Source organism: Taudactylus pleione, unplaced genomic scaffold, assembly GCF_031769625.1.
Source record: "Taudactylus pleione unplaced genomic scaffold, aTauple2 ptg000250l, whole genome shotgun sequence".
Taxonomy (NCBI): domain Eukaryota; kingdom Metazoa; phylum Chordata; class Amphibia; order Anura; family Myobatrachidae; genus Taudactylus; species Taudactylus pleione.
Genome location: NW_028284652.1, coordinates 7528620 through 7551654, shown reverse-complemented (window position 1 = coordinate 7551654; position 23035 = coordinate 7528620). Strand labels below are relative to the sequence as shown.

The following is a 23035-nucleotide window of genomic DNA, read 5'->3' as shown; positions in this document are numbered from 1 at the left end:
CCATGATGCGATTTGCGCTGAATCGTGTCATCATGGCCCTGCCCCTGGCTGCACAATGCCGGTAATCTCAGCATTGTGTAGCGGGGGCATGGTCACGATGACGGGATAGCGAAGTCCCACCCACAAATTTGCGTCACTCCCCCCTGCTGTGCCGATTTGGCTGCCTTCTCCCGAAAGAGGCAGCCAGATTGTCGGCAACTCTGACTTGAAGTCAGACACTTCTTTTGTGGGCAAAAGATGTTTTCCCTCTTGAACCCTGTTTCTGTCTGGTGGGTCTAATGCCAAATTAAGTTAACTCGTGAACAACTATATATACGCTAATAATATACAAAATGGTGGAAGAGCTGAGAGGTATGAAACCACTTGTATCCTTTTATATGTTACGTATAATCTGGCATTCAGGGGCATATTAAGAGAGGAGAGGGCCCGTGTGCATTCCCCGTCCGCTGCCGGACTGAGCACAGCGATAGACTCTGGGCACTAGTCTGTGCCCAGAGTCTACTGCACATGCGCAGGTCACTGGGAAAATGGCGCAGCCCCAATTTTCCCAGCGATTTTCCCACTGCGCATGTGCAAAATGCTGGAAAAATGGCTATGGCGGCCATTTTCCAGGCATTTTATGCAGGGCTGTAACAGTTGACGCTGGACTTCAGAGAGGTGAGTATTAAAAAAATAAAGGTGCAGGGTGTGCGGTGTGGCCCCCCCTAGATCCAGGGGCCCGTGTGCACCGCACACCCTGCAGCCATTATAGCTACGCCCCTGCTGGCATTAGAGGTATAAGGCAGGCTGCTGCAAAGCATATTTTGAGGTCAAACCTCTGAAAATGCACCAAGCTCCGGAATGCGATACATTCAGCAGCTTGGATGCAGTTGGCAATGCCATCTTTAGATGGCCTTACTAATTGGCCATAATTATTCCGTGAGGAAGGCCCTGAGGGCCGATACGCGTTGGAGCTACACGCTACCACACACTACCAATAAGAATCGAACAATACATCCAGCCTAATACGGAATCCCAAGTCTCCTCACCTACAGAGCGAGTGGAGCTGCTGACTTTGGTGCTAAGCCCGGGTGCCGCATGATCCCGCGAGATTGCGACACCCGTCAGTCTCACAGGAAACAGTGTGGACTGCATCCCAGAGACGCAGGACAGCGGAGACCAAGAGGACGCAGGAGAAACATGGTGTACGGAAAGGACGCGGAGGGTAAGTTTGGTGCACCTGGGGGATACGGGACGCCGCCCCGCCAGACACTACTTACACACCTCGCGTATAGTGACTGACATCGCACCCATTTACTCATACACAAAGGGAAATAGGAAGATACGATTGCACGTGAACTATTCACATTTACGCATTATCATCCACCCCAGAAGCTTATGCTTCTAGACTACAGCGCTATTATCTACTGAGGAACGGAACATTAATCAGAACTATCCGGGTGAACTCCCAGACTGATCATCCACTTATATCACTATACCCTTCATTTAATCATTAGTAGGAGCATTGTGACTCCAGTTTAAATAAATATAGTGTTCACTTACTATACTGTGTCGAGCTTCATTAGTTAACACACAAGATACAGGAGCTGATACAAGTCTCAAATTTATGGTCAACATACAGACATTTTATGACACCATCAGAATAGATTAGTCATTTGAGCGCAGAACCTCAATCTAGTCACATTACTAAATAGAAGCTTATGGGCTTCTATTCGGATTTCCTCCTTCGAGGAGTCCAATCGGATCCCTCCCAGCACCTCCATGTGGCGTATGCATCACTCGTCGCATGCGCAGAAGGACTCCTGTTTCCTAAACCCGAAAGTCCTTCTATTGCAAAGGACAGCTCTTACCGGGAGAAATGTCCTTTGTGATTTTCTTCAAGCATACAGAGGTAGTAAACTCCGTTATGCTTGCGGTGAGCGGTGGGATGCATCACATTCAAAATGCCATGCGTCAAGCATTCCCCCCATTGTGAGAACAAGCTAACCTAGGTGTTGCACACATGTAGCCTGACTTGTCACATCTGAGGTGCCTCGTACCTGTATCTTGTTTTATTTTTAACATATTACGCTAGAAAAAAACTGTTTCTTGGAGGACAAAGATATGTGTATGAGCCTGTAGGGTCTATATTTTAGTAACCAAGCTCATTGCAGTGGTACGTAGGATAGTGATAACATGCTGTGTGTACCCTCATCTACAAACTGGCACTGTGTCTGCAGAATAGTGTCATTGACGCTCTGTATGAATCGTATCATGCTCTCTGCGGCTGCCAATGAGTGTTAGTAACAAGGAATCTGCAGCATGCTTGCTAATGAGACAGATAACAAGATAGAGGGGGAGAGTTAGAGAAGGAGGGAAAGACAAGTGCAGAATGGATGAATAAAGGGGGGTGGGTAAAGTGACTTAGTGGATAACAGAAAGTGGGCCCATATGTATACAGAGCAGATTAGTAATTATTTATATAATATACACCTATATGATAGATACAGTATGTATTGGATACATACAGTCAGGTCCATAAATATTGGGACATTGACAGAATTTTCATATTTTGTCCTCTGTTCACCACTACAATGGCTTTGAAATGAAACAAACAAGATGTGCTTTAACTGCAGACTTTCAGATTTCATTTGAGGGTAATTACATCCAAATCAGGTGAACGGTGTAGGAATTAAAACGGTTTCTATATTGTGCCTCACTTTTTACGGGGCCAAAAGTAATGGGACAAACTAAACAATCCTAAATGTAACTTTCACTTTTTAATACTTTGTTGCAAATCCTTTGCAGGCAATTACAGCCTGAAGTCTGGAACGCATAGACATCACCAGACGCTGTGTTTCATCCCTGGTGATGCTCTGCCAGGCCTCTACTGCAAATGTCTTCAGTTCCTGCTTGTTCTTGGGGCATTTTCCCTTCAGTTTTGTCTTCATCAAGTGAAATGCATGCTCAATCGGATTCAGGTCAGGGGATTGACTTGGCCATTGGATAACATTCCACTTTTTAGCCTTAAAAAACTCTTTGGTTGCTTTTGCAGTTTGCTTCGGGTCATTGTCCATCTGCACTGTGAAGCGCTGTCCAATGAGTTCTGAAGCATTTTACTGAATATGAGCATATAATATTGCCCGAAACACTTCTGAATTCATTCTGCTGCTTTTGTCAGCAGTCACATCATCAATAAATACAAGGGAACCAGTTCCATTGGCAGCCATACATGCCCACGCCATGACACTACCACCACCATGCTTCACTGATGAGCAGTTCCTTTCCTTCTCTTCTCTTCCCATCACTCTGGTACAAGTTGATCTTTGTCTCATCTGTCAATAGGATGTTGTTCCAGAACTGTAATGGCTTTTTTAGATGTTGTTTGGCAAACTCTAATCTGGTCTTCCTGTTTTTGTGGCTCACCAATGGTTTACATCTTGTGGTGAACCCTCTATACTCACTCTTGTGAAGTCTTCTCTTGATTGTTGACTTTGACACATATACATCTACCTCCTGGAGAGTGTTCTTGATTTGGCCAACTGTTGTGAAAGGGTTTTTCTTCACCAGGGAAATAATTCTTCTGTCATCCACCACAGTTGTTTTCCACGGTCTTCCGGGTCTTTTGGTGTTGCTGAGCTCTCCGATGCATTCTTTCTTTTTAAGAATGTTCCAAACAGTTGATTTGGCCACACCTATTGTTTTTGCTATCTCTCTGATGGGTTTGTTTTGATTTTTCAGCCTAATGATGGCTTGCTTCACTGATAGTGACAGCTCTTTGGATCTCATATTGATCTCATATTGAGAGTTGACAGCAACTGATTCCAAATGCAAATGTCACACCTAGAATCAACTCCAGACCTTTTACCTGCTTAATTGATAATGAAATAACGAGGGAATAGCCCACACCTGTCCATGAAATAGCTTTTGAGTTGATAGTCCCATTACTTTTGGCCCCTTAAAAAGTGGGAGGCACATATTGAAACTGTTGTAATTCCTACACCATTCACCCGATTTGTAATTACCCTCAAATTAAATCTGAAAGTCTGCAGTTAAAGCACATCTTGTTTGTTTCATTTCAAAACCATTGTGGTGGTGAATAGAGGCCAAAATCTGAAAATTCTGTCAATGTCCCAATAATTATTTCACATGTCATTCTGTGAGAACACTTGGAAAACAAGAACTGCTTGGGGTCCTGGGGAACAAGTTTGAGTGGTCTATTCATTATCCCTTAATTTATACAAAAGTAGGTGAAATAAAAATAAGTATATGTAGAAAGTGTAAAGGTAATGCAGGAGACATCACTGATATCTCCTGCTTATCTTTTAGTCTCGATCTGTTCCCATACTAATATATAGGGACCAAAATTTATGAAGCTCCGAATATACTACATTTTCGGAGCTTGTCATGGGAACTTTTGCCATTTTCAGATGGCACTGACTCACGGACCCCTATGGGAAGGAGGTCCAGGCTTGCGAAGAGGGATCTGATCGGACTCCTATGCCCGTTTTTAGGTCCTTCCGTATGACACCTGGTTCTTTGTGAGCATGCGTGAACACAAGACTTGGCAATGCCAAATTTCACTGCTACAGAAGTAGCGGTGATAGGAAACGCGGGGACAGCTGGTCGGAACAGGCGTGGGAGGCTGAAGAGGAGACTTGGGAGGCATGGATAAAACTGGATGGCTTGAGCCAGGACCTCCTCATGTATGATGTGAGGAGTAATATGAACTACAGAGGATGATGGGCCTGAAGGTGAGGACAGTAAAGTGAAGGTCTTTATTGAACAGCAGGTTGGAATGGGAACAGTAAATATAATACTGAAGAGATGGGCAGAATCAGATTGGGACTGTTGATGCTGGATTGGTTTGAGACCAATACTGATGAATTGAAGAACTTGTTCTGTTTGAGACCAATGTTGATGAAATGGAGAACTTGATTGGTTTGCGACTGATGCTGATGAATTGAAGAACTTGATCGATTTGTGACCGATCATGATGATGAATTGCAGTACTGGATAGGTTTGGGACCGATGATTATGATTTGCAGTACTGGATCAGTTTAGGACCGATGATGATGAATTGCAGTACTGGATCGGTTTGGGACCAATGATGATGAATTTCAGTACAGGATTGGTTTGGGACCAATGATGATGAATTGCAGCACTGGATCGGTTTGGGACCAATGATGATGAATTGCAGTACTGGATCGGTTTGGGACCAATGATGATGAATTGCAGTACTGGATCGATTTGGGACTGATGATGATAAATTGCAGTACTGGAGCGGTTTGGGACTGATGATGATGAATTGCAGTATTGGATTGATTTGGGACCGATGATGATGAATTACAGTACTGGATCGATTTGGGACCGATGATGATGAATTGCAGTACTGGATCGGTTTGGAACTGAATGATGGAAGTATTGGATGGGACCGATAGTTAGAGGTATTGGCTGGAACTGATGGAGGTTAATGTTAATAAGTCTCTGTGGTAAAACCAGACTGGAATGTTATATGGAATAGGAGACTCGATAACCAGACATGGAACTGGAATGTAACAGACTGGGACCGTTCAGATACAGAGTACCTGGGAGTACAGAGGCCAGTCAGGAAATGGAATTTATAGGGGAGGATCCCCAGGGATTGGATTCTGCGATCAGCTGGTCTGGGAGCATTGCTGTGAGTGGAGGAAGAGCGTCAGGTGACAGTCCAACATGGCTGCACCCGTACTATGGTTTAGGAGGGAACTCTGGTGTGCAGCCTGTGTGCCATCATGCTGGGAAGAAACGCTGTGAGCAAGGGGCTGTGGAGAGCCATCTCCATGCTCAGTGACAGGACACTGAGTGGACGGGGCAGGAGCAGCGCAGACAGACTTCAGCACCAGCCTGGAGTGATGTGCAGTGTGAGCGGACCTTTGTGTTATCCGGGAGTGATGCACAGCTCAAGCAGACCTCAACGCTAGCCTGGACACGCACCGGAGAGGTAAAAAAGTGTGTGCTAAGGGCCGGAGCGTGACAGACAGACTGACATATAGATAGATAGATTGATTTGAGTAGCTAGATAGAAATGAGATAGAGATGAGCTATATATATATATATATATATATATATATATATATATTAGATAGAAAGATAGATATGAGATAAATAGATATTAGATAGATGGATAAATAAATAGGAGAGATGGATAGATGATAGATATGAGATTGATCGATATGATATATATAAATAGAGATATATGAGATAGATAAATAGATGAGATAGATATAATCATATTTAGGGTACTTGGCTGCAGAGAGGGGATGTGGCAGCCAGGAAAGGGAGCTGTACAGGAGCGCGGTGGCACAGTCATGTCATTGTGGCCCCTCCCCTTGCTATACAGTGCCAAGAAAACAGGCATTGAATAACAGGGAAACGGGGCTACGATGATGCTATTCACGGTGAATCTGCCACCACCAGACCGCTCACTTGTGCTCTGTAAGTGGGCTACCATTGGGGATGCGAACGGGTGGAGGGGAGGTTGCGGGGGTTCTGGACTGTGTGGGAGACTTGACTACTTTTCCGGGTGGCCAGGAGCACCACCCAATTTTTGGGAGCCTCCCGGCCATTTCAGGAGAGTAGGCAAGTATGGATATATTACATAGATAGATAGATAAGAGAGAGAGAGATGAGTTATCGATGGGTACCGCCGTCCCCAGAGATCCTTTTGCGGATGACAATATTACCTAAGTCTTTCTTTTCAGAGTGTGCCCAAATAACTAACACCATCTACAGATGGCATTAGATACCATTTTCTAACAGTAAAACTTCGGAGAAAGGGAACTGCGCGCACACAGACTTTTGCCCATGCACGTACAGTAGTTTAATCCTGGAAGTGAAGAGCGTTAAGCTAGCGGCGTAAGTCTTTACATTACATAGCTAATGTTTGAAGTTATCAACTTAATGGTTTGGAAAATTTTGCTTCAGGAATATTCATCAGTTGTTTCTCCAGAAGGGTAACTTAATGTATATAGCAGGAGAATCTGAGTGATAATGATTGAAAATCTTGCTAATTTTTGGTTCTGGTTATCAAAGGCTGACTTTTCAAATGGCATAAAGGAGTGCTGTAATAAACTGATAAACAAGAAATGAGATGAATGGAATCATTTTTCCATTGCTGATGGTATCTCTTTTATTCAATATTTGTATAGTGATAGTTACATAGGTATGAGCTATTTAGTTAAATAGATGTGAGGTAGAGAGATAGATAGCTGTTTATAGGTATACACTCCCTGCACACCCCTACATGTCTCTCCATCCTCCCCATGGTAACTAGTTCCTGGGACGTACCCTCAGGAGGCAATAGTCTCATAGAAACGCAGCCAAGTGATGAAACAGCGGGTACCCAAGAGCATGAACTTTGCCGTGATACCTGATACTGTGTCTATGAGGCACTTATGAGATAAATGATCTTACACCAGTAAATAGATGCCAAAGTAGTTGGCACTAAATCAAAGTAACAAAATACAGTTACAACAATACACTATCGCTTGCATGCTTAGGGTTAATAATTAGATGGGTATAATACACACACATCTGCACACTGGGTATCATGCGTGTTAAGTGTATAATAGCAGCACCCTAGAGAATAGCTAAACTAAATCACATTGACATATTGCTATGTTATATTACATTTTATCCATCAAGACCTTGCACTTTGTAGTAAAGGTGAAAGCCTTCATTGTATAAATATAATAGATAATATTAGTTATTGTCCCACACATGCACTGTAAAACATAGAAGTATACTTAATATTGTGCATAGAACTTTTTTGTTAATGTATATATGTGTGTGTTTGTGTGTGTATGCATATATATGTATATATACATTTTTTTTTATATATAACATATATATAGAGATAGATAGTTTAATTTTACTAGCTGCTATTTTCCCAGCAAATGATCATGTAAATTCTACATAGCTTGCCTAGCCATAACCGTAGATGGATAATAGACAGCTTTGCCTAATGAAGAAGGTATACAGAGCAATATGCTATAAATTAGACATTCCTCACTAATACGTTGCCACCCTGGGGTAGCAGGATTATAATTCTAAAGGCTCTTTTCATCACAGTGAGATAACTCGCTCATTTACTACTGCAGGGAGTTAGACAGTTGTTCACAGGAGTTAATTTAAATACTGTAAATTGAGACCAAAACGAATCAGTGAAAGAAAGCTTTGTGATTGCACACAGTAAATTATCTAAATGACTCACTAGCACAGCATAGTTTCAGGGACAGGAGATGCTGCTGTTTTGCACATAGCCTTCCCCCCTAAAACATCCCAGCACAACGCACACTCCACTTGCAACTAGACATACAAACTATATATATACCAATTCCGGTATATCTATTATGTAATTACGTCATCGATGCATCTCAGTCACCACCCCCTTTTACTAGACTACTTCCAGTCCCTGGCATTTTCTTTTCTGTTCCCCCATCTGTGTGCCGTGTTCTCCTTCCACATCTGAAGCCCCTCTACCTGCTGCAATGTGGATATACTGTAGCAGAGAGAGAGGCAGTGGAGTTGCTATCATGGTAATGGGCTCTGTAGGGTATCTATGCAATGTTACAGGCCAGTTCAGCATTGTCCATACTTGCATATGCCTGGTTTCAGTGCATACGCAATGCAAAAACACACAATATATGCTCAGCAAACATGCATATGGCCCTAAAATACAGAACTGAGAAAAAAATGGTCCAATCCAAAAATGTATCATTGTGATCATCTTAAAAAAAAATTAAGTGTAAATAAAGAACTAAGAATTTGCAGGTTTTTTACTATATGTTGTGTCCGATTGTAGTTTTATGTCAGCTTTGTATTAGAAACTCATCAAATAATTACACTCCACCATTTGTCATCTGTTTTCTTTCTATACTTCGTCTACTGTTCTTCGTAACATGTACTGTCTTATTTACCCTGTCTTTAAATTGTTTACACTGCCTGTCTTGTTCTTTGCATGTTGGTGTTAGCCTTTGTGGCCTCATGAATATGAGTATCTCTACCTGAGCACCTGTCTCCCTAAGGTTTGCTTGTGAATACTTTGATCCCACTTCATTGCACACGGTTTGTTGCCCTGGCATTGCTACTCCCTCTACACAAAGCTGTGTTCCACAGGCTCTGCGTGTACACGTTACAGCTCACACAGAGCAAGAAAAACATGCTAAGGTGTTCGCAATTAACACAGCAGTAATTATACCAGCAGTGCCACAGCAGCTGTACACAGAAGGGATCCTGTTATATATTTATAACAAAGTCAAATGAGGGACACATTCAGAAATCCATGGCGCATGCAAGTGTAATAACACAAATGTGCTAAAAATGTGCGATAGCCAGAGTGTTGTGTTGTAATCTTGGTTTCACTCATGCGGTCAGTATAACGGTGTGTGGTAACAGCATGATTGCCATAACCTGAGGCAATATCATTTGTATGATTGTATAAACAAGCATAATGACACTGATGATTTGTGAGAGCTTATATAAAGTGGTCGCAGTGGTGTGGTATTGTGCCTTCACCACATGCAAGTGATCCCTGTTATCACTGTATTGGTAGGGCAGCAGAAAGGAAGAGCCAGTGGAGCAGGGCACTGGTCTAGGACCTGCACTGGTACCGGTGTAAATTCCATAGTTAAAGTACTGTATAGTTAATGAATACAGACTGACTGATGTGTTTTCATGGCCAACGCCACCTTTAGCCTAATCTGGGCTCTTATCTAGGTTGCCAATGGAAAAAGATCGCCTAAACCACAGAATCATTCAGTGATTTTTAAGCCCCTGCAGTAACCCAACAAGGAGCATTTGCTGCTATGAAGGAGAAATATCCAGCAGTTTATTGCATACTAAGCTGCTGCTCCTTCATGTGTGACATGGACAATGAGTGTGGCCCCTTGGTATAATAAATACTTGCCAACTCGCCCTGATTGTCACGGTGACTCCCTGATATAGTAGCAATCTCCCTGACTCCCTGATTGCACCTTACCCCTATTATATAGCTGTTATACACTTGGGGAAAAAAAATAAATCAGAGATATATACATTCAAATGCTATAATTAGTGCTATTTCCCTGCATTGGTTATATGGCGCAATAATCAGGGCAGCACAGACAGTGTAATGGTTATCGTTACTGCCTCACAGCACTGAGGTCATGGGTTCAATTCCCACTACGGCCCTAACTGTGTGGAGTTTGTATATTCTCCCTGTGCTTGCGTGGGTTTCCTCCGGGAACTCCGGTTTCCTCCCACACTCCAAAAATATACTGGTAGGTTAATTGGCTCCCCACAAAATTGACCATAGTGTGTATATGTGTGTGAGCATGTGGTAGGGAATATAGATTGTAAGCTCCACTGGGGCAGGGACAGATGTGAATGGCCAAATATTCTCTGTAAAGCGCTGCGGAATATGTGTGCGCTATATAAATAACTGGTAATAGTAATAGTAATAATCTCTATGACTATCCATTTGCATATAAGGTTTCTAGTGGTCATTTATATGGAACACCTTGTAAAACACAATGGCCCTGATTCAGACCCGCTCGCTGGGTCTGTGGGCATATTTTTATTTATTTTTTGACTCCAGGCCGCCTGCAAATCTGTGGATTATCGCGACCATCGGGCTTGCAAAGAGACCCTGGGATTGGGTTTCGGCTGCCGCAAGCCCGAGTGGACTCCCTGCTCTAATAGTGCAGGAAGTCCACTACTGACATCACTACTGACATCACTAGTGATGTCAGTAGGTCCTCCCACAAACGCCATTCGTTCCTAAGGGAACCCCTGCGTTTGTGCAGCCACCCCCCTACCCACCTACAAAACGGGGCGAGCTGTCAATCACCATCGACAGCCACCCCGTCTTGTAGCGAGCCTCGCAGCGACTGAAGTTCAGTTGCTCGGGGGGCTTGCGCATGCGCACACTGGACGCGGCACATGCGCAGTGGCCAAACATCGAGCCGCTTGCGAGCGGCTCTGAATCAGGTCCCATATCTGAGCAAGACCTGAAAAGTATCAGTGTGTTTTCATCAACAAATAGATCTTACTAACTGCTTTGGGGCTCATTTACATTTGGATGAAAGTCAATTGTATGGCACGCCTCTCAGATGTAGCACTACACGCCCACTTTACCGCCGCACTCATAGGTGTTGCTTTCACAATCTCCCTGAAATGCTTTTTCAAAGGTAGGCAAGTATGATGAGTGGCCAGGATAATGCTGATTCCTGCTATGGGAGGATGCTGTAATAGTGCTGGGTGGATGACACAGAGGGGGAGGTGTGCTGGGTGACAGAGGGGGAACTGTGCTGAGTGACAGATGGGGTGCCGTGCTGGGTGATGTACTGGATGACAAAGGGGGTGCTGGGAGACAGTGAGGAAGCAGTGCTGGGAGGACAGAGGGGGTGCTGTATTGGGTGACAGAAGGGGAGCTGTGCCGGATGACAGAGGGGGACGTGTGCTGGGTGATAGAGGGGAAGCTGTGCTGGGTAACTAAGGGGGTGCTGTACTGGGTGACAGAGGGGAAGCTGTGCTGGGTAACTAAGGGGGTTCTGTATTGGGTGCAGGGCTGTTTTAACAGCAGTGTGGGCCCTGGGCAAAGTAATGCATTGGTGCCCCTATCCACCCATTCACGGGAAAAAAATGCAGTGCCCCTTTTACAGTGCCCCCAGTAGTGGTCCTCCCTGTGCAGTGCCCCTTGTGCCCCCAGTAGTAAGCCTCTTATATAGTGCCCCCAGTAGTAGTCCCCCCCCTATGCAGTACCCCCAGTAGTGGTACCCCCTATGCAGTGCCCCTTATATAGTGCCCCCAGAAGTAGTCCCCCCGGCCTGCATGGCCGCAGCCGAGGCAGCGGCGCCCTCCACTATGTGGCGCCCTACTTGGCTGCGTACCAGGAGGGGGAATCGCTCGTCACAATTTGCTTAAAAAAAAAAAAACATTTACTCATCACTGGCCGTGGCTGCAGGGGGCTGGAGGGCCCCTTGAAGCTTCGGGTCCTTGGGCAACTGCCCTAAAAGCCCAATGCAAGTAGGCCCTGATTGGGTGACAGGGGAAGCTGTACTGGGTGACAGAGTGAGAGCTGTACTGGGTGACAGAGGTGGAACTGTACTGGGTGACAGAGGGGAAGCTGTACTGGGTGACAGAGGGGAAGCTGTACTGGGTGACAGAGAGAGAGCTGTGCTGGGTGACAGAGGGGAAGCTGTACTGGGTGACAGAGTGAGAGCTGTACTGGGTGACAGAGGGGAAGCTGTACTGGATAACAGAGGGGGAGCTGTCCTGGATAACAGAGGGGGAGCTGTGCTGGGTGACAGAGTGAGAGCTGTACTGGGTGACAGAGGTGGAACTGTACTGGGTGACAGAGGGGAAGCTGTACTGGGTGACAGAGGGGAAGCTGTACTGGGTGACAGAGAGAGAGCTGTGCTGGGTGACAGAGGGGAAGCTGTACTGGGTGACAGAGTGAGAGCTGTACTGGGTGACAGAGGGGAAGCTGTACTGGGTGACAGAGGGGAAGCTGTGCTGGGTGACAGAGGGGAAGCTGTGCTGGGTGACAGAGGGGGAGCTGTGCTGGGTGACAGAGGGGGAGCTGTGCTGGGTGACAGAGTGAGAGCTGTGCTGGGTGACAGAGGGGAAGCTGTCCTGGATGACAGAGGGGGAGCTGTGCTGGGTGACAGAGTGAGAGCTGTTCTGGGTGACAGAGGGGGAGCTGTGCTGGGTGACAGAGTGGGAGCTGTTCTGGGTGACAGAGGGGGAGCTGTACTGGGTGACAGAGGGGGAGCTGTACTGGGTGACAGAGGGGGAGCTGTGCTGGGTGACAGAGTGAGAGCTGTACTGGGTGACAGGGAGAGCTGTACTGGGTGACAGAGGGGAAGCTGTACTGGGTGACAGAGGGGGAGCTGTGCTGGGTGACAGAGGGGGAGCTGTGCTGGGTGACAGAGGGGGAGCAGTGCTGGGTGACAGGGGGAGCTGTACTGAGTGACAGAGGGGAAGCTGTACTGGGTGACAGAGAGGGAGCTGTGCTGGGTGACAGAGTGGGAGCTGTGCTGGATGAGAGAGGGGAAGCTGTACTGGATGACAGAGGGGGAGCTGTGCTGGGTGACAGAGGGGAGCTGTACTGGATAACAGAGGGGGAGCTGTCCTGGATAACAGAGGGGGAGCTGTGCTGGGTGACAGAGTGGGAGCTGTTCTGGGTGACAGAGGGGGAGCTGTACTGGGTGACAGAGGGGAAGCTGTACTGGGTGACAGAGGGGGAGCTGTGCTGGGTGACAGAGTGAGAGCTGTGCTGGGTGACAGGGAGAGCTGTACTGGGTGACAGAGGGGGAGCTGTGCTGGGTGACAGAGTGAGAGCTGTTCTGGGTGACAGAGTGAGAGCTGTTCTGGGTGACAGAGGGGGAGCTGTACTGGGTGACAGAGGGGAAGCTGTACTGGGTGACAGAGGGGGAGCTGTGCTGGGTGACAGAGTGAGAGCTGTACTGGGTGACAGGGAGAGCTGTACTGGGTGACAGAGGGGGAGCTGTGCTGGGTGACAGAGTGAGAGCTGTTCTGGGTGACAGAGGGGAAGCTGTACTGGGTGACAGAGGGGAAGCTGTACTGGATGACAGAGGGGGAGCTGTGCTGGGTGACAGAGGGGAGCTGTACTGGATAACAGAGGGGGAGCTGTCCTGGATAACAGAGGGGGAGCTGTGCTGGGTGACAGAGTGAGAGCTGTTCTGGGTGACAGAGGGGGAGCTGTACTGGGTGACAGAGGGGAAGCTGTACTGGGTGACAGAGGGGGAGCTGTGCTGGGTGACAGAGTGAGAGCTGTACTGGGTGACAGAGTGAGAGCTGTACTGGGTGACAGAGGGGGAGCTGTGCTGGGTGACAGAGGGGAAGCTGTACTGGATGACAGAGGGGAAGCTGTCCTGGATAACAGAGGGGGAGCTGTGCTGGGTGACAGAGGGGAAGCTGTACTGGGTGACAGAGGGGAAGCTGTACTGGGTGACAGAGGGGGAGCTGTGCTGGGTGACAGAGGGGAAGCTGTACTGGATGAGAGAGGGGAAGCTGTACTGGATGACAGAGGGGGAGCTGTGCTGGGTGACAGAGGGGAGCTGTACTGGATAACAGAGGGGGAGCTGTCCTGGATAACAGAGGGGGAGCTGTGCTGGGTGACAGAGTGAGAGCTGTTCTGGGTGACAGAGGGGGAGCTGTGCTGGGTGACAGAGTGAGAGCTGTTCTGGGTGACAGAGGGGGAGCTGTACTGGGTGACAGAGGGGAAGCTGTACTGGGTGACAGAGGGGGAGCTGTGCTGGGTGACAGAGTGAGAGCTGTACTGGGTGACAGGGAGAGCTGTACTGGGTGACAGAGGGGGAGCTGTGCTGGGTGACAGAGTGAGAGCTGTTCTGGGTGACAGAGGGGAAGCTGTACTGGGTGACAGAGGGGAAGCTGTACTGGATGACAGAGGGGGAGCTGTGCTGGGTGACAGAGGGGGAGCTGTGCTGGGTGACAGAGTTAGAGCTGTATTGGGTGACAGAGGGGAAGCTGTACTGGGTGACAGAGGGGGAGCTGTGCTGGGTGACAGAGTGGGAGCTGTACTGGGTGACAGAGTGGAAGCTGTACTGGATGAGAGAGGGGAAGCTGTACTGGATGACAGAGGGGGAGCTGTGCTGGGTGACAGAGGGGAGCTGTACTGGATAACAGAGGGGGAGCTGTGCTGGGTGACAGAGGGGGAGCTGTGCTGGGTGACAGAGTGAGAGCTGTTCTGGGTGACAGAGGGGAAGCTGTACTGGGTGACAGAGGGAAAGCTGTGCTGGGTGACAGAGGGGAAGCTGTGCTGGGTGACAGAGGGGGAGCTGTACTGGGTGACAGGGGAAGCTGTGCTGGGTAACAGAGGGTGCTGTGCTGCATAACAGAGGGGGAGCTGGGCTAGGTGAAAGAGATGGGGTGCTGTGCTGAGTGACACAGATGGGGTGCTGTACTGGATGCTGTGACAGGTGCTGGATGACACAGAGCTAACAGAGGCTGGGTGGCATAGAATGAATGCTGACTAACTACAGATAGCATATTTGGGGTATTTTTTTCAGGAAATTCTGCATGGTACTAAAGCTGTACTGTGTGCCATAGGGGTGTACGTGATTTTGTGAGATGATTGACAAAAGTTTTAAAACTGGACCCACACAATTTAGAGGCAGCAGGCTGTGGTGCTGACATGTAAATATTGCTGTAAAAGATGATGGCTGAGGCTGAACTGCCAGAGCATACGGAGCAGCAACATGACCTGCCCCAGTCACACACTGGCAGCATGGGACTTGGAAAACAGGTAAGAGCTGGACAAGGGGGAGGCAGAGACATATGGAGAGTAGGGGCTCAGGGGTTGATGACACTGCTATGGGGGGGACAGAGACCTGGAGAGTGGGTAAGAGGGAAATTACACTGCAGGAAACACCCCTGAATAGAAATAGATAAACCCATAGGTGGAGCTAGACACACCCTTTGGGCGGAGCATGAAATGCTCGTCAACGGCGAGCGTGCACATTCTGTTACTGAATATAATCGTCCTGAATTAATTTTCAAAAGTAGGCAAGTATGGGTATAGGGGTGTACGCATCCACATGCCTCTGGCCATACCCACACAGCACTGGTCCCAGCTCCTCCCCTTCTCAGTATAGGCTTTTGAACATTTTCAGCCCCAGGTCCATGTGGCCCTTAATCCGACCCTGATCCCCGGCTCCTAAGACAGGTAGGGGTATATTTACTAAAGTGCGGGTTTATAGAAGTGGAGATGTTGCCCATAGCAACCAATTAAATTCTACTTATTTACTTAGCACCTTCCAGACGATAATAGCTAGAACCTGATTGGTTGCTATGGGCAACATTTCCACTTCTATAAACCCGCACTTTAGTAAATATGCCCCATAGTGTGGTGTTTAGCTTTGACATTATACCAGCTCCACTCTCTCCCTATACATAAAAATAAAATAATTGCATAATTGTGTGAGAAAACTAGAAAAACTATTTAATACTTATGATTTACGGCTGACTGGGTGACAAGCTAGGCAGATGGTCACCATCATGCTGAGATGACAGAGGGCCTATTTTTGTCTAGAAGCCTGGAGCTGTAGCTCCATCCGCCCGATTGTTAATCTAGCCCTGCCGGGTGCTTCACCTCCTGCCTGACGACGGTTGATGACCAAAGATGACGGTTGGACTCCTAGCATGGTCATTATTTTATCGGGGCAGCAGCTGCTACATATGTAGAGAGGTAATAGAGGTGACATATATAGCTGATGTACTGTTTGATGATTGTTGTTCCTACATGGAATTTCACAGATATATGGCAACAATTACGAACAACTTCATCATGATTTTCTTACTAAACAGTGCTCTCCTGATTTTATCAGTGATCCAATGCAGAGCTAGAAGTAAAAGCTAGAGCTTGATTAAGGTTCGCCAGAGCTCTTGCAATTAGGATATTGAATATGTGTTTTTACTGTGAGTTTTCTATCACCTTGCATTGTTTCTCTATGTACTGTATGTCTTGATTTAGTGATCATGAACATCACAGTATATAAATGCAGAGGTTCCCAAACGCGTTCCTCAAGGCTCCCCAACAGTTCAGGTGTTAGAGATATCCATGGCTGAGCACAGGTGGTTAAATCAGATTGACTGAGGTAAAAATGAAGTCACCTGTTCTCAACCAGGATATCTCTAAAACCTGAACTGTTGAGGAGTCTTGGAGGACCGCGTTTGGTAACCTCTGATATAAATGCATACCTCCCAACATGACCCATTCCAGGAGGGACAAAATGCTCTGTACCTGTACTTCCCTCTTCATTTATAATTGCCATCACCTGTGGTGAAAGCCTTTTTTTTCCATCAATTAGCTAGTTCAACACAGGTGACAGCAATCTTAACTTAAGAGGGAAGTCCATGAGCAGAGCATTTTGTCCCTCCTGGAATGGGAGGGAATGGTAAATCAGACTACATGAAGTGTATCAGAGCCTTGAAATTATGAATTAAGGCCTCCTCTCACGTCATGATATGGAGTCTATTATACCCCTTTTACACCGAAACTAAAACCCGGGTTATTGCAGGGTTAACCCGGGCAACTCCTTGGTGTAAAAGGGGTGAGGGCTGGTTCGCCGGGTTGAGTGACCCGGCAATCCAACTCAGGTAAATAGCAGGGTTTAACACGGGAGTAACCCGTGAAACACTGCTGTGTGTACGGCGCACTCCGGGTCTTGATGCCAATTGGTCCGGCTTCAGTGGCGCCTGGAGATGACGTCATCTCCAAGCGTCCACTTTCACGCCGGAAAAGCCGGGTCACCCGACTGCGGTGTGAGCGGCGCCAACTCGGGAATATCCTGAGTTGGCGCCGGCTAAATCTCGGGTCTGATCCGGATAGGAACCCTGTTCCAACTACGTGGCAGACCCGGAATTTGGGTGGAAAAGGGGTATTAGTTGCTAAAATAGTTCTAATGTGATCTAGAGCAGTTGTATCCAAACGGCAGAATTATGGCCAATGTGGCAGTGGTCCACAAATCTCTATACCTTCTATTACATAACACCTATCTTACTGGCATGCATTTAGCAAACATATTCATATAATGCATGTGGCCACCACCAATAAAGGCTTGGGGCACCGATCATCTACAATGTCATTCAGTGTCTCATTTAAATCTGCTTGCTGTCACTTGGATTAACAGTCTACCATATCTGATTGATTGTGACTAGAAGTTTCTCCTTGGGCCTTTTCACCCATTACTATTGTTATTTTAATTAATATATTATAAACAAGTTTAAAGATATCTTTTTTTTACAACTTGCACAGTAATACTGTCAGAATCGTATGTGTGTGTGTGTATATATATATATATATATATGTTATATAAAGCGAGAGGGAGACTTAAACATAGATACATGCTATGGTTACATAGTAGATACACATGTATATATGCCTATATATGCCGTATATGCATATAAGAGAAACACACACATATAAAGATAAATAGATATAGGGAATTCACAGCCACATGGGCAAACCACGTCCATCTACATCACAAGCTTTGTATCGCACCCTGGGAAAACTTGCAACGCCGGTGTTACCGTAACTGGCCAATATGGCCAAAATATGGCTGCTATTTCATATATCAAAGGACAAACATGAGATCATGCAACTTTGGTGCTGAAGAAGTCAGGTTGTTATTCTGTATTGGAGCATCCATAGCATTAATATTGTAGGAGTGATACACGTTAGTAATTATTGGGAAGCTAAAGATACTTACATCATGAACTGTTATGACAAGAGTGACATACAGTACATTCTCACAGCCCTATCAGGATGACATGGATGAGAACATTGTGTGAGCCAAACTTGAGATCATTTGCACCATGCTAGCATGTCTCAAGTCACATTAACCCCAATGTACAATTCATAATATTAGCAATACATATAGTAAGAATTTCATGAGCCGTAGTTTTTTTTTGTATTTTTGTTTTAAACAAAATGACACATATACAAAACATCCATAGTAATACACACACATAAACCTAGGAGCAGCTTTTCTGCAAAATTATGTTTCAGACTTGTGGGATGCATATGGTTAATCTTCATACAGCACAGTTGTGTCCTGTTACATAATCAATATGCTCATCATAATATCATTCCAACTACTAGAAAACAAATACATACAGATATAAATCTAAACACTCTGATAACCTAGATCCGTTATTGCAGACAGGATGAGCATTATCATAAGAGAACTGCACTTTTTTATAGACACTGTAGTTAATCAGAGTGCGGTACACAAGCACCATGGTAAAATACACACTGGCAGGAGCACTGCCACACGTACACACCACGGGCTCTTTCCTACATACCTAGGTGCCATTGGCACACAGACACACAGTGGCACAGAATTCACCCACGCAGATCCACACACAAACCCTGGCACTGGATAACGGCTCTCACACCCCTACCTGCCCTCTCCCCCCTTACCAGCAGTCCCCCATTTCCTCCTCTATACCCACCTCACCTGCTGGACGCAAACTGGCGATCCTGTGGGCAAAGTTTGGTCGTATATGGACAATATTCCAGACAGGGAAGACCAGTCAAACGCTGGGCACACTGCAGTCAGCCACCCGTAAACCAGGACGGGGAGCCCCCCTCCCCCAATTGCTTCCTCCCCCACGGGGGCCACAGATGCCAAGAGAGAGATGCTAATGGAGGTGAGGGGCAGTGAGCGATCACTGTTGGTACTGCCGCTGGAAGAGGGGAGGGACCTGGAGGAGGGAGGGAGAGATGGGGAGTGCAGGAGGAGGGAGGGGAGAGGATGCAGGGAAGGAGAGACGCAGGGTACCCAGGAAAGGTGGCACACAGACACTCACCTTTGTACCATCACTCACACTTTATCCAGTGCTGCTCCATTCAAATGGACGCTAATATCCCGAAATTATTTATTTTTAAATTAATTATACACATTGGCACAATATGTTACATGGGCTATATATCCCTACTAGCTTTTATCTTCGTTCATGTATAAATGGTTATTTTTGTGCCTCTACATCCCCTGCATCATCTAAAATACAGTACAGTATATAAGCAGTGATTTCTCTCTCTCTTGTACTCAGATATTACCAGTTATTAAACAGTTATCAGACCTGTTTGCCATAGAAGGAACAGGTCTTACAGTAAAGTAATGGACTGTGTTAAACAGAAACTATAATACTCTAGTAGCTCCTTAGGTGGCATTTTAGTATATTCGATTTTCAGATATTTATATAGCCAGTTTACCTTACTGTGCACAGATTTGGGCCACCGTTTTGTAGTGTACCATTTATTTATTTATATGAATATTTAGCAGAATATTAGCATTCTTTATAGAGTGTTGCATGTGATTTTTTTTAATGGATACAAATATATTGATAAGTATGAATTAATATATTATTTCTGATCATCTTTAGAGACTTGCGATAGCCTAATAAGTGTAGTTTTTTAGAACAATACTTTTTTGCATGAAAATTGTTACTGCTTATTCCACTTATGTTTCCTAGTTGTATATTATTTCTAGAATATTTTATAAAGTTACCATACGGTTATAAATCTGGTATAATACTTCAAATATATAGGACAAAGAACACACACACAACAAAAATGTAAGTGGTAGAGAAACATTTATTTGATTTTAAAATTCTGATATTTTGATTCCTTGTCATCTCTCCAAAAAGGACAAGTGATGAAAAAAAACAAAAACATTTTATGTTTTGCTTTATTTAAATTCTTAGAAAATAATGAAATAAACTTTTTGGAGAACGTAATTAAAAACAGCATCCTTTGATCATGTACTATTATTTAAAAATAGGAAAAAAAATATTGGCTTTATTACAGCAAAATAATTTATAATTTTTCTTGTGTGGTCATTACTTAATATCTGAAAGGCAAAGAATATATTAAATGGGTTGTCAATATAGGGGACCCACTCTTACCAGGCAAGAGGCATCTCACTGAGCCCTAGTTAGTCCATAGGTCTATAATAGAACAATAGAATGGGCAAAGGATGACACTATGGGGTACATTTACTAAAGTGAGAATTTTTTTAGGTGGAGATGTTGCCCATAGCAGCCAATCAGATTTTGCTTAACACTTAACTCGGACCTTCTAGAAGATAATAGCTAGAATCTGATTGGTTGCTATGGGCAACATCTCTACTTCTAAAAACTCTCAATTTAGTAAATTTACCCATATGAATTTTACTGCAGCAGTGTTGCAATGAAAATGAATACCATTCAGAACTAGTCAACTAGGTAACAGGAGGTTGCGGGGGAGTGGTTGGTGTGGGTGAACATTTAAGGAGATGTTTATAAAATTGGGCAACCCTTTAACTAGATTTCTGTCAGCAACACATTGTATAAAGGGGATGTAGTTAGCAGACCTTACTGTTGTGTGTGGGGTCTGTATGCATCATGACGTCTCTACGATTATTTACCTGTATGTATTATGCAGGATAGTTTACAGGGGCAGTCATTTACCTCCTTTTTGTGTAGCAAGGAGGGTGTGGTGGTTGGCATTGCTGTGTCGCAGCGCTGGGGCTTCGGTTACCACTGCAGTTCTGGCTAGGTGGAGTTTATGTGTTCTCCCTATAATATAACCTATGGCCACACCACCCTGAATACACCCTTGAAATACCAGGTGTTGTAGGTTTATGCATCCTGAACAATAATCTTCAGAGATAGGCAGATTCGCCATCTTGAGTGGCACAGGTTAAACTAACAAAGCTTTGGATTGGCTGACTGCCCTTACGGAGCGGCGTCTTACCTTGGTGTCCTATTACAGTTGCCTTATACGCCTCCATGAGGTGATTCGGTGCGTAGAGCGCTGTTGCTTACGCAGTGACTTCTCTACGGGCTTCCAGGTTAGGCACTCTAGAAGCATGACCTAGGCTTAGAACAATGGCTCTTTCCCGTACCACTACAGTGTCATATGCGAAAGAGGCTTCTTTTCTGCAGTACGCCAGGTATTGTAGTTACAGGATAAGGACACTAGTATGGTTCCATTGTATTTCATGCATTATCGCAGTAAGACTTATTCCACTACAGTAGGTCCATTGGTTTTCGTTATTATGACGTTACCGGTTCCTGGGACCATGCCTTTTGAAGACATCAGGCTGGAGTTTCGAGTATACTCTAAAGTCCATTTATACTGCTGCAGGTGTGATACTACGGCCTGTCATTGTAATCTGCTCAAGGGCGGATGTGGAATTGAAACAGATGTAATATCACTTCCATTAGCGGATAGTGTATTGCTTACAGTAGATCTAAATAAATGGATTTCTCAAGCTACTGGAGGTAACTCCATTTATATTCTGTCTGCGGCTCCTCCTCTTAGTAGTTCTGGGGACCCTCACCTAGGTCATTTAGTGCTCCGGCTTGTTCACAGGATCATCACCTTCACGTGATTCCGGAGGTCAGGGCAGAATCGCAACAACATCCCTACTAAGCTTAGTACTCGCTGGGATTTCCTCTCTCCTGGGGAGCGCTTCTTATGGACTTCAGAGTAGTAGGAACGGAATTTGGTATGGACGCTTGGGTCTGGGTTCTCTGTCAGCAACACATTGTATAAAGGGGATGTAGGTAGCTGACCGGCGGACGGGATGCTGCCGTTCTAAATCCTGACAGTGCAAGCCCTTCACAGAATTTAAGATAGGCATTGAAATACCGATGCCGGAATCTAGACAGACGCCAGCCCGAACGAGGTAAGCCGGGGCGTCTTTGCAATTAGCCACGGGATGGGGGGGGGGAGGAATGTTAGGTTTAGGCAGCATAGTGGGATTAGGGTTAGGATTTGAGGGGGCACCACTGGGGTGGTTAGGTACTAAGAGGGGACGGTTAGATTTAGGCACAAAGGGGGGAGACTTAGGGCTAGGCACTAACGGGGAGGGTTAGGGGGTGGGGAGGGTTTAGGGTTAGGCTCCAAGAAGGGAGGATTAGGGGAAGAAGGGGGGCGGGTTAGTATACTTACCATCGGAATGCCGCTTCTCTGTATTTCGACAGGAGGCATCCTATACACATACCCATTACAATTACATAACCATTCTGAAACAAAGAAGCTATTGTTATACTGTCCTTTCCTAAGGTCCAACTAAATGACTACAAATGGAAGTGTGAAAACTACTTGCTTTTATTAACATTTTGAAACCATAAGTATTTAACTAATTAATGAGAATGTCCATGATATCTGGCCTTGAATATCGGGCAACATCGCAAATTCTTATTTATTGCGCAAATCCTTTTAATATGAGCAGAGGAAACAGATCGTGTCAATAGCTTTATCTCCCAGGCGTGAGCGTACTTTGGTGCAGATGATGCCAGCTGCTGAACATGCACGCCCTGCCTCAAAGTGTACAACATTATAAAGTGTACTGCCTGCGGTGGTGAGAAGTAGGCGTCTGTCTTTCACTACCATGGCTTCCGTATGATTGTTTTTTAAAAATTTTACTAATCCCGAAACATTGGGATTTCTCCTTCCAATCCTGCGATTAAGATCCTGGACTTTTTGAAGCAAAAT

The 23035-nt window shown here is 45.6% G+C and overlaps 2 protein-coding genes across 5 annotated transcripts in view; one reads left to right on the top strand and one right to left on the bottom strand.

The window, feature by feature from the left end:
• The window catches only part of FLRT1 (fibronectin leucine rich transmembrane protein 1), a 209353-nt gene extending 190159 nt beyond the window's left edge, over window positions 1–19194 (bottom strand). Inside the window, exon 1 of one of the 2 annotated variants that reach the window (XM_088480062.1) lies at window positions 19003–19194. The gene's annotated coding sequence lies outside the window, so the exon portion shown is untranslated. The remainder of the gene's footprint in view (window positions 1–19002) is intronic. The other variant, XM_088480060.1, reaches the window with a different exon arrangement.
• Window positions 1–23035, top strand: part of MACROD1 (mono-ADP ribosylhydrolase 1) — an 802331-nt gene that overhangs the window by 631535 nt on the left and 147761 nt on the right. The gene's annotated exons all lie outside the window — the stretch shown is intronic.